The sequence below is a fragment of the Montipora foliosa genome, chromosome 10 (assembly GCF_036669935.1).
Source record: "Montipora foliosa isolate CH-2021 chromosome 10, ASM3666993v2, whole genome shotgun sequence".
In the NCBI taxonomy this organism is placed as follows: domain Eukaryota; kingdom Metazoa; phylum Cnidaria; class Anthozoa; order Scleractinia; family Acroporidae; genus Montipora; species Montipora foliosa.
Window position 1 is genome coordinate 613,185 of NC_090878.1, and position 12,500 is coordinate 625,684.

Genomic DNA, 12,500 nt, shown 5'->3' on the forward strand with positions numbered 1-12,500 from the left:
CCATCTTGAACGTCAGTGAGAGGTCTCTCACGTGGCAAAAACGACGAACGACTTCGGACAGGCTCTCACCACCTTTGAAGCGCTTCCAAAGGAGCATTTAATACATCATTCGTGGGATCATCCTGTAAATCACTCCGAAGTTTTGGGGATGACAACGGCTTGGGGTTTTCGAGGACATCATGAAGGTAAGACATTCGTTTGCGCATCCATATTTTCTTACCGCACTTGTGATCCCGCACGCCCACAGTTCCACACGCGGAGCGCTCCGCTAAACGTACGCATTGCACACGCCAATTTTTTCGCCGGCTTTTGTTCTTTCAACGGCACAATTATTGCCGACAAGGGGGTATTGCGTGATGTTCACAACCACGTGACGTACAGTAGCAAAATACAATCGCGCAAACAATTAATAGGCGGGTTGTAAAACGTATAACGAAAGGTGGGTATATAAGTGGGAAAGGTCCACTGCTGGTAACCGAATGTGGATAACCATTGAAGTCACCAAAACTTTGCCGTCTTGACCCTAAGGACAACACAAGACATCATCTTAGGCACGTTTGTTTATTTCGAATTTAATGTACATTCCTAACGGCATTTTTCGCAACTTCAGCACTTAACGATTATCACCAATAATTATGATTTGAATAAATGGTAAATAATTGAATCAATAAGATCACACTTTCGAGTTAAAGTTTACTTAAGCCTCTGTTTCAAAGCGAATCTAAGTACGCACTCTCCCTTATCAACAAGAGAATACAGAAAGCGTTTGTTCTTGTCGATTTCCTTTTCCAAATGTTCGGGTGTAGAAGGAAAAATGGTATGATACACTAGAGGAATAACAAAACTAGGTTATTAAATACACTTAAAATAACAATATAACAATGTTTTTATACATACTCTGTTTTAAATACCACAAAGACCGGAAATCAAAACTGTCAATAATTTTTATCTTCACCCTTTTTTTGGTCTAGTATTTCGATTTGTTTAAACTGACCACCAGTTAAATTGACAATATTAACATGCTCTGCAAAACTGAACACTGAACGCCTTTAAGGACCAAACAGATACTACTTAATCCAGACATTAGAAACACAATTTGCTTACGATTTGTTTGGACAAAAACCAGAAGGCACTTGAACCACAGACTTAACTTAAGCCTCATTTAAGAAAGAAAACTTAAACTAAAGACGACACTCTTTCAGCTCCAAATATCAGCAAATAAATCCATAAATCCACATTACTTCACCTATAAAAAAGTTTTCAATTTAACTACCAAACTGTAATCAATTACAGCCAATAGCAACAATGAAAAAATATCGCACATGCCCTGAAAAATAGTGCTACAAACCAAATGTTCCAAGCAAAGAAAGTAGGCCGACTTTTTAAATGCAAGCAGTAAACATGAATTGAGACTCTTGGCAGTAAAAGAAGGATTTGCTCGAGTTTTGCTCAGAGTAAATTCGAATAATGTTACCTTTGTAAATGCTACGCACTTGGATTCACTTTGAAAAAGAGGCTTTAACTCAGAAAAAGCCTACTGCATGAATTAGTTTCCCAAGATCAGATTCAGTTTGAATGAAGAATTAAATGAATATGAATGAAATATCAACGAATAGTATCAGTTCAAAAAAGATAACATTAAGTGTAAATACCTGCTACATTTTTAAACAATACATGTAATTATAGCCTGCCCTCTAAAGAGCAACTAACACGATCAAAATTGCAGGTGCCATAGAATACCAAAGTACATGATCATGCATAAAAGCTGGCACAATGGGGAGGTGGGAAGCGGAAACAACTTCCCATACTCTCCCAATTGAATGTAATAATAGGCCACTTTCAATATATTAAAATTCAGCTTCAAAGAGAGGTTCAGAGGACAAAGACAAGGAAAGTGGCCTGATATGTAATGTCTTTCGCACTCATTGCAACTTGTTCTATTGTTTTTGTCCTCTCTGCCTCGCTATCAGCTGAATATTTATATTTTGAAAATGGCCTATTGAAGTGGTAAGAAATCAACAATGTCCTTGGCAGTGGATTTCACTGTTGAACGTGCACAAATATTCAGGGCAACTACAACACTGATGAAAAAACAGTATTATAAATTTCACATGTACATGGGGGATACACATAATAACAATTTATCTATCTTATTATGCTGTCTTTCAAAACGACAGCTTAAAATTCAAGATAATACACAGCCTTCTCAAAATATTTTTCGGGAGCAGGTCCATAAGGAAGGTGGAGACGGTTTGTGTGCTAAATGGCACCCAAGCGAGTGCCCAAAGATGTGCAAGACTTCTAGGAGGGTCTCGGTGGCATGCTCCCCTCACGGATTTTTTTTCAAAATTTAGACATTCACAGATGCCCAATTTAGTGTCAATCTGTGTGGATTTCAAGTGACGAACGTTCACATATGGATTTGACACTTGCTTGGAGTCTGATAAGAAATACTGGAATGCTAATTCAAATCAACATTTCATGGTGCGCGAGGCAAAAAAATTTTGTGACACGAATTTTGTACTCAACAAACTTTTTTTCAATGCTTTTTAGACTATCTCCAGTTGACTTCACGTTCGAGCTAACAAATTGTTATCTGTCTCTGAACATTTTCTGACTAGAATGGGAGGGAAACAGAACGGTCAAGCTTTTCCTGAGGAGGTTGCTTCCCCATTGAGCCGTCGACTGGCCCAGTTTGAGAAGGCTGGATAACACCAACCAATATTTTTCCAGAGAAAGTTAGTCATTCAAACCTCTTTCAAATTCCGTAAAACAAAATATTTTGTAATGGAGTACAATCCATAGCAACATAAAATATAATGACTTTTTTGCTTGACCAACTGCAACATCCTGTCATCAGAATGTTTGAATTCGACAATAACGTTAATGATTGTATGTCAAAACCTCTTGGGTGAATGTTTATTACAGGAAAGCTATCCACATCACTGTGACGTGCAGTTTTAAAAATGTTATTGCTGTAGTCAACTGATTGTGATAGATCATGAATGTATACTGACTTGACCTGTACTTAAATGCCATTTTCCCCTCCACTGTTTACCTTCCCACCAGGGAAAGAATCATCTGTACAGAAATGAAAATAATGAGAAATGAGGTTGATTCCCCCTTTTCTTTTTTTTTAGTACTGGTCATTGTGTCATTCCAGAGCATTACGGTGTGATTCGTAAGAACTTATGGTCACCAAAGTTACACCCTGACACTTAATGTAGGGTTTATTCCTTGAATGGGTCAAAGGGAATCTACAATGTACATCAAGCACAACAACATTATTCTGAACACAATCTGTCTGTCATATATCGTACCAACTTCAATCCCTGCAAGCACAAGCACAGCTGAACTAAAACAAAAAACTGTTTACTTTTTACGTTACATTAACTTACAACTTCTGTGTGCCCTGGAGAAAGTTTTCAAACTTATTAAGAACTACGTACTTCTCAAGCTCATTAATAATTCATTAGCCAAAAACAAAAGAACCTCAACCGTGAAGAAAGTTTGGATATGTGGTCTTAATTAGTATAAAGTTTGCCAACTTTGATCCCAAATATCTCTTAAAATACTGATTCCTTTGAGAATCAATATCAAACACTCGAAAGAGTGTTTCATCTAACACTTGAAAAATCTTTTCTTTAATGTTAATAAAAATCCTAGAATGAAGGTGAAGTGAAGGTTGAAGGCGTTTCAGAAACAGTGAATGGAAATCACTGCCAAAAATATCTTATTATTTTGATTGGTAAGTTTCAATGACTGGGAGAGTGATCTCAATTTTTTTTGCACAAATCTGGAAGACAATCTGAACACCCTCTCTTCTCTGCAGAGGTTCTTTGTACTGCGTTTAATTTCATCAGATTTTTGGCGAACATCATGCCACAGTTATTCAAAGACTGGATAAGTTTATCCAGGGGATAAGTCACTATCCACAGTAGAATAAAATATACTTCACGTTAAACCTGGCCAAAATTTCCTTCACACTTTTTGCCTAGATGTGCTTGGAATGTGGATATTCACAGCAACATGTACATGTACATGATGAGGGCAAATACTATCATCTTTGCAGATATTGAAACTGACGGATAATGACTTATCCACCAGATAAAGTTATCCGGCTTTTAAACAACTGGGGCTAACTGTGCAAAAGTAATGCGAGCAATAAGGGACACCAACCAAATGAGACAAGGACAACTTTTTAGCTATCACTTTGTGATTAGCCACTGCGTATACCCACAAAATTAATTACTTGGTTGCTTGAACATTTGCAAAAACAGACTAGATACCTGCAGGTATATGTGTTCATCATATTGTCCTGCTGGGATGTGAATTAGATCTGGTTCCCCGTAGCAACCATCTTCAGTTAGGCAAATCTGCTGATCAAAATAATTGATATCATTTGTTAGAATCACATCTCTATTCATTCATATAATATTATTGCTCCAAAACTTGACATAAACAGCTACATGTACATTGACATAAAGCATCGTACATGTACATGTACATGTACTGTGACTACTGCATTTACTCTGTTTTCTCAATGTTTAGATCTTAAAAGTGCATATGACACAAAATTTTATATTTGCTTGTTCGAAAAGAGCTTTTAAAATGATGAAGAATGGCGTTTATTTCATTGTGATAGCTCTCTTGGTTGCCGAATTATTCAAGATTTTGATTTATGCAAATTAGACGACTTGTGGCGTCATATAGTGGACACAAGATGATGTAAGATCTCTAAAGACTTTTTCTGCATAGAACTGAAACTTTTTGCAGTTCTTATACTCATTACAAAGTTCCATGATATGGCGCACTGTGACATTTCCATAGCAATGCAATGGGCTTTAGGCCCCCTCCATCCAAAGGGTAAAATCAGAGTTTCCCTCCCCAATAAGGGTTATTTGCTCTTGATGTTCATTCAGTCCATGTGACCGAATATGGTCATACACAGCACAAGCACAAGGAAGTCTTTTAGACTCTAAAGCAACAAAGAAGGCATTTTCGATACCGGAAAGGTAGAGGTCTGGTAACGAGTATGTTGCTATGGTGACGTCCATAGTCAAAATTACAATGTGTAGTTTTGGTAGCACATCAACCCTGTAAAATTTCAACCCTGCAGACTTAGTATTTGCAAAGATATTCCATGTTTCGTGATTTTACATAATTTTGTGTCCACTATGTGACGTCACAAGTCATTTAATTTGCATAAGTCAAAATCTTGAATAGCTCGGCTACCAAGAGTGCTATCACTGACAATAAAATAAACGCTGTTCTTCACCATTTTGAAAGTTCTTCGAACAAGCTAATAAAAATTTTTGTGTCATATGCACTTTAAATTAATTAATTAAATTTAACCCTTTCACTCCTGTAAGGGCCAATGAGACTTATAGATTTTACTCTGTCTAATGCCAGACGATTTTACTCGTCAATGGGGAAGCCCACAGGAGTGAAAGGGTTAAGTCAGTATCTTACAGTATGATCTTTTTTTTTCTTTTACTGTAGGTTCTAAAGATGTCAAAGATCGAAATGAGATTGCATGCTATATTCAAAGTACACATCGATGTCTGACATTTGCAGACTAACCCCAAATCGCAATCATTGAAAGCTAACCGTTTTAAATCGGGTTCTTAGACTTAAATAATGCTTATCAGCGCTATTTGAAATGGGTGCTTAAACTTAAATAATGTCGGTGTCTGACATTTGCAGACTGAAGACTGCAGACTAAGCACCCATTTCAAATAGTGCTGAGAAACATTATTTAAGTCTAAGAACCTGATTTAAAACGGTTAGCTTTCAATAATTGTGATTTAGGGTTAGTCTGCAGTCTGCAAATGTCAGTCACCGAGTACACATCCAGTTAAAATTAAAAGTACTTCAACTGCAACCTTATGACAGTTTCCAATGGGAGCCAAAGAGCTGTATGTTTTTGTGCTGAGTGAAGGGCATATTTTGACACCTTAGAAAAAAAGAAAAGCCCAGTTAAACTCACTGCCTATCGTACCAGCAACAAGTATTATGGTACAACAGATAATATTATTATTGTTTCACAAACACAATAAGGTTGATGTAACAACTGCATCAGATAACCTTACGCCCACGAGATACCAGATACACTTACATCTACTCCAACGTCAATCAGTTCTTTGGGAAGTGTAATGTGGCAAATTAGCAGTTCACTGTAAAAGGCTATTGCTTCAAATCTCGGCAATTAAAGCAGTATTTATAACTGACTAACCAGTGAAGAAGCATGAAGGTATCATCTTGGACCCAACAGTCCACATAAAATCAACCTATGGGCTCAAGACACGGGGCAGTTACAAAAAGACGAAACCTATGTCTTCACAAACATGAGACTAAGGCAAAGTGGTGGCGTTAAATACCTGAACACCCCAAAAGATGACACGGGCGTACCAATCACTAGCTATAGCGCTAGCTTTGGATGGGATAGACTTGCTTGTGTATTTATCCACGGAATACAGCATGCCCACAAGGTACGTATCTGTTCTTCTCGTAAGAAAAAGTTAGTTACAAAGTCCGGGAACATGTTTTATTTCCCAACGAAATAATAAAACTCGCCGAGGAAGAAATGAATTGCACGGGCATATTAATTATTTTACACTGGCGTCGATCCTGAGAGGGGGATCGTCTTAATTCGCAGTGTATCCCACAATGCATCGTACTTCACACCCGGCTCTGGGAACGAGATTTTAAAGTCCTCGAAGACAACGGTCTTATGGAATTCGCTGTTGTAGACACAGCATTTTCCGAATGGATTTTTGTCCTTGAGCTGCCACTTAACTAACGCAGAAAGCAAACACAAGTCGTGCCAAACATGAGGTAAGCGGAAGTTGTTTGCTGGATTTCCATGTTTTTTTCAGTTTACATAGCCCCCGACACCCCTCGCGTTTGCCCCGTAACTTATCTCACGCTTATCTATTGTAGATTACCTCCCAATTGTAGATTACCTCCCAACCTTTTCAATCTTATGATCATACCGCATCTCTGAGACTTACATATTGAATCGATGGCACATCTTCCAGTGTATTACCTGCGCAATTTTATCACTTCGCCATGCTACATGTAGTGCACTGCACTCGCTCGGATTAGTCTGATACAGTAATGCTCATGCAGAACTGTCTCATCTCTGGCGGACCACACATCCCACACTTTCCTGAAACATCTTCATCTTTTATCTCTGATAAGCTCTGTGTTTCCATAAAACTTTCCATATCGAGCATTGCTGGTGTACTTCTGTAATAGGTCCCTTTTAATATCTTCTTTCTCCTTGCCTTTTCCCGGGAAGTTCTTATTGCTCACTTCTCTGATGAAGATTTCACCACTCCTAGCCGCATATTTTCGCAGACTTTCAATTTCCATATTTTTGAGGGACATAGTTTTTAAGTGTTTAACCCACTGACACCTCAAACGCCCTGGAACGCCTCCAGTTGGCGAGTAAAATCGTCTTGCGTTAGACAGAGTAAAATCTGTCACTCCCAGGGGGTCAGTGGGTTAACCCATTCACACTTAAAACGCCCTAGGATGCCCCCCATTGACGAGTAAAATCGTCTGGCGTTAGACAGAGTAAAATCTATCACTCCCAGGGGGTCAGTGGGTTAACCCATTCACACTTAAAACGCCCTAGGATGCCCCCCATTGACGAGTAAAATCGTCTGGCGTTAGACAGAGTAAAATCTATCAAGTGTCATCCCTCCCAGGTGTCAATGGGTTAACAAGGTCCTCTACACTAATCAAACCCTTTCCACCAATTTGCTGTGGCAAATTAATATAGTCTCTCAATGTTATTTGTATGATTAAAGTTTGATAAATACTTAAAAGCTTCCTTGTCTTTTGGGCAATTTCTTCCAGTTTATCCTTCTTCCAAAATATAATACCAACCCCATATCTTATCACAGACACTGCTCTTGGATTCAAGGCAAATCTTGTGTTTCCTGCATTAAGTTTTGAGTTTTATAATGTGCTTTTCACCCATATGAAGTACTCTTTTCTGGCTATATCTTTCTGTATGTTTCATGTTGTCTGCTTCAAAAACCCTGAGGTATTTAATGTACACTTTATTTTTGTCTATCTGCGTCATCGGCTGATAATTCGGTAATGTTTTCCCCCTGCTTTCTTCTAACTTTCCCCGTTTAGTGACCAAAAGTCCAAAACCCCACTTTTTTTAATGCTAAACTTCATTCCAATATCCTAGCTAAATACACATACTGTATTGATCAAGGAATTCCGCTGTTTTTCATTAAAGGTTAAAGGTCATCCATAAAGAACAACTGATTTACGGTAACATACCCCTTTCTTAATTCGTACCCTGCTTTACTCTCCCTCAAAATCAATGTCAATGGTATCAATACATCATCATCATCATTATTATTATTATTATTATTATTATTATTATTATTATTATTATAATTATTATTACTTTCATTGTTGATTTTCTCAGCTCTGTGACAGCCAGTTTCTGTATTGGTATCCCATTTGAACCTCTACCCTGAGATATCCAATACTCTCCTCGGTATCCTTGCTGATCCCAGTGGGGCAGCTAAAATTGTACTCTGCTACTACCGGTACTTCCTTCTTGATATCCAGCTTTTTCAACTCCTTCTCCAGTACTGTTTTGCCACAGCTCCCAATTCTCCTACTGTACAACCGGTACCACTTTTGCTGATCATGAGGTGTTCCACAATCTTTGAATCTCCCTTGCCAAGTCTTAGTACAGTACATGTACTTCTCCACTTTCTCCTTTTTCTTCTCTTGTACTCTTCCATGTCTACATGTAGGTATTGATGCATGTACATTTATGACCAAGCCTGCAACCGGACAGGCTGATCAGGGTCTTCTGATATGATGCAAAGTAAAACTGTATTTTTACAGGTGCATTGATTTAAATTAAATAACACTGCAATGTACATGTGCTGTGGAATCAACAAGGATACTGTTCCCCAAATGCATGTTGTTTGTGTTTTCATTGGACTGATAAGATTTTATGACCAGTTTTACAGTGAATTTTTAGGGCCTCAAATTACATTTCTTATCGTGACTTCAATAACTAACGTTATTGCCTATGCACAAACAAAAGCTGAAACATATACAAATGTATTTTGTTCAACTAGAATGACAAACAAAGAAAGCAAAAACATAAGAATTCTCAATAGAATGGCAAACGAAAGCAACAGTATTGTCAAAACAGTATTGGGCAGTGTGCGCATGTTTTGATTGTTTTCATTGTCATGCAACAAAAAGCAAATTCAAAACTGTTCAATAAAAGAAGCCAACAACTTGAAATGATTTCAAGACAAATATATAACCGTTTCTCCAATTGTCAGGTCTGTGTGGTACATCGTTTCTGAGTTATCAATTTCCCGAAGCATTTCACACAATGCTGCCGTCCGTGGTCCACCAATATGGTGGCCAGTAATCAACGAAAACACCTGGAGTTCACTTTTCCGCAAATGTGCTTACTTAAATCAGAAACCCATAAGGGTTGAAACAATACAATACATGCTTAATTGACCACTCCCCATGGGGGCTTTTCAGGGCCAATGAAACACAACGAAACGACAGAACAGAACAACAACAACTGTTAAGAATCCCAACTGGCCAGAGGCAAGCCAGTTGGCTATTTACAAGTGCAGCTGGGAAGTTGAACCAGGGACTACCAGGATCAAATTCACTAAATGGTCAGAGCAGGTCTTGAACCCGGGATCTCCCGATCTCAAGGCAAGCGCCCTAACCACTGGTCCACACTGCCAACATGAAACGTGTAACGCACGTTCACAGCTTCCGAATATTAAGTGCGAACTGATTGGTTGAATGTTTCAGTGCTAAGTACCATATTTGGAAACCCCTTGCTCTTGTTGTTCCAAATATGGTAATTAGCAAATTGAATAATTATTCAGATGAAGCTTGTTCCCCAGCACACAGGGGGCCGTTACACGTTTCAACCCTTGTGGGTTTCTGATAAAATACATGTGTATGAACACCTCTCGTAATGTACTTGAAATCCGCAAATGTCTGAGAATCATAGAAAGAGACAAGTTTTTCAATCAGCTCTGTATCCTGGGGTCACGCAAGGTAAAAATTCGGAAATTCAAAAATGCTGTATCCGAAACAGAGGACGTTATGGAACTGGGAAAAAGATTTATTTCTAGTTCATCTTCAACCCTCATTTAGATCTACAGAAAATATGTGCATGTGAATATTTCAAAGGTTTAATTTTAAATACTGTTTTTTGTACATTGGTCTGAAGAAAGTTCTAAAATATCAAACATTTGAATGGAATCTTGAAAGATTTTTTTTGAAATTCTTCCGAATATGACTGAAGAATAATTTGAACAACAACAGTGGTGTCTTCCCACATGAATATTGACATAATGTTAAGTGATTTTACCCCATAAGATCTTACACGGGATTCCGATCATGCTAGAGTAGAAATAGTTTCAGGCCTGACGTTAAAACACGAAAAAGAAGGATCTTCCTGTCCGGCTACGGGCAATGCAAAAGATTTGAACCTTAACCCTCACCCTAACCACTTTTAAAAAAGAAAAAAAAAGAAAAACGAGACAATGAAAATGAGGTGCCGTGGCCTGGCCTGACACATGACAGGCTTATAGCAAAAAACATTATTTGTAGGCTTAATGACCCATGTGTGATTTAGATCTTAATTGTCTTTGAAAACAATATCTGCTCTTTGTGCCTGTATAACAATGATCTGTTTGTTTAGAGAAATCCAAAAGTATCTTTGCTTTGCTATTTTCTGCCACTTTCTTCTCAACATGGTCATACCAATTCCTTGAGTATGAGAGATAATATTTTTTACATAGATTTTAGTGTATTATTTGAGCTACTTTGTCATGTCTCTTTAGAACTACATTCACATTGTGCAAGTTTGCTACACAAATGGAGAATGTGAAATATAGTTTTGTCTCTCTATTTATACATTCTGCATTTTGTGGTTGACTGGCTTGTTTTTCTATGATAACCTCCCTCCATCAAGTTGTTAGTGCCTGATCCTTTGCTGTTTCTTCTTCATGTACATGTATCCATTCCTGAGCCAATAATTGTAGCCATGGCTGACTGGGCTACCCTGCCTAAATAAAGTTGACTTGACTTTTCTGATCTTAATCTTATTGTTTCCTCCACTGATTTCAGTCCTCTTCTGCCCTCATTCCTTGCTAAGTAAAGCCTGGCCATGCTTGCTCTGTGATAATGATAATAATAATTATAATGATAATAATAACAATAATAATAATAATAATAATAATAATAATAATAATTATTATTATTATTATTATAATTCATTATAATTATTATTATTATTATTATTATTATTATTATTATTATTATTCCATGAAGCTGTAAAGCTAAATGCACCATGATAATAATAATTTACTACTAATACTAAGAATAATTATTATTATTATTATTATTAAATTATTATTATTATCATGGTGCATTTAGCTTCATGGCAGGTACTGTATGGTACACCCTGTACATTGTAATCAAAACTTCAAGAAATTTTAATCCCATCGTCAGGTCATAACAAGCTGCCTTAGACTTCAAGGACTCTTTGGAGGATTGTTGCTTATCCCAGCAAGAGCTGCCAACTCTATCCCAGCAAACATGTACATGTAGTCCCGAGCCAGTCTCTTTGGAATAGTACCCAGTGCTCCAATAACGACAGGGACAACTTTAACACTCCTTGATCTTCCACAAGGCCTTTATCTCAACTGCCAGATCCAGATACCAATCTTGTTGACCTTTTCCTCTTGTTTGATATCTACCCTTCTGTCACTAGGGCATGCAATAGATGAGGCAATTTTTGTTTTGTTTGTACACAAACACAATGTCAGGGTGATTGTGATCCAGTTTCTTATCTGTTTGTATAGAGAAATATCACAGTAGCTTAAAAATTCTCAGACTCATAGTTGTACAGTGTATAAGCAGTTTAACAGCTGAGGGCAACTTGTATGATGGACCTGAATACCAATACATGATAGTTAATTGCATGTCTGGTCAGGTGTGCCACTGGTCCATGTAACTATATAAATATGCCAAAGGAATCTATTAGTCTACATTATTATTGTTACATGTAGCAATTGTACAATGTAATTAAATTTAATTGTACCTCTAATTCCTTGCAGCCTGCTCCATACATGTATGCCTCTGGAGAACAAGCTGTTTAATTGTCACCAGAAGACTGAGAATACTTTAAATATGTTAATTCATTCAAGGTGCAAAGATACATGTAAGTACTATTTTTATTAAACTCACAAAAAGTAACAGTTATTATAACAAGTATACACAGGAAGTTATTGTCAAAATGTCAGTCTTTATTCCAGAAATTGGCCAATGAGGGCTCAATTATTGTCAGCTGGAGAAACATTTTGTAACCATGCATTATCAAATTTTTCATTATGGTTAACCTCAGTAGTGCTAGAGTCTGGGCTGCTGATAGGATGCGGAAAAAAATTAAAGATTATGCGGAA

General features: G+C 37.4%; 2 long non-coding RNA genes across 2 annotated transcripts in view; one reads left to right on the forward strand and one right to left on the reverse strand.

Annotated features, from left to right (window-relative positions):
• Positions 1-4,289: 4,289 nt before the first annotated feature.
• On the reverse strand, positions 4,290-6,628 carry LOC137973673 (uncharacterized). The gene is made up of 3 exons (XR_011117293.1): positions 6,381-6,628; positions 5,886-5,956; positions 4,290-4,376 (listed from the first exon to the last, which is right to left on the reverse strand). It is a non-coding gene; the product is annotated as an uncharacterized lncRNA (long non-coding RNA).
• Positions 6,629-6,696: 68 nt separating this feature from the next.
• The window catches only part of LOC137973376 (uncharacterized), a 10,269-nt gene continuing 4,465 nt past the window's right edge, over positions 6,697-12,500 (forward strand). Inside the window, exons 1-2 of the long non-coding RNA XR_011117218.1 lie at positions 6,697-6,837; positions 12,156-12,259. This is a non-coding gene — a long non-coding RNA (uncharacterized lncRNA). The remainder of the gene's footprint in view (positions 6,838-12,155; positions 12,260-12,500) is intronic.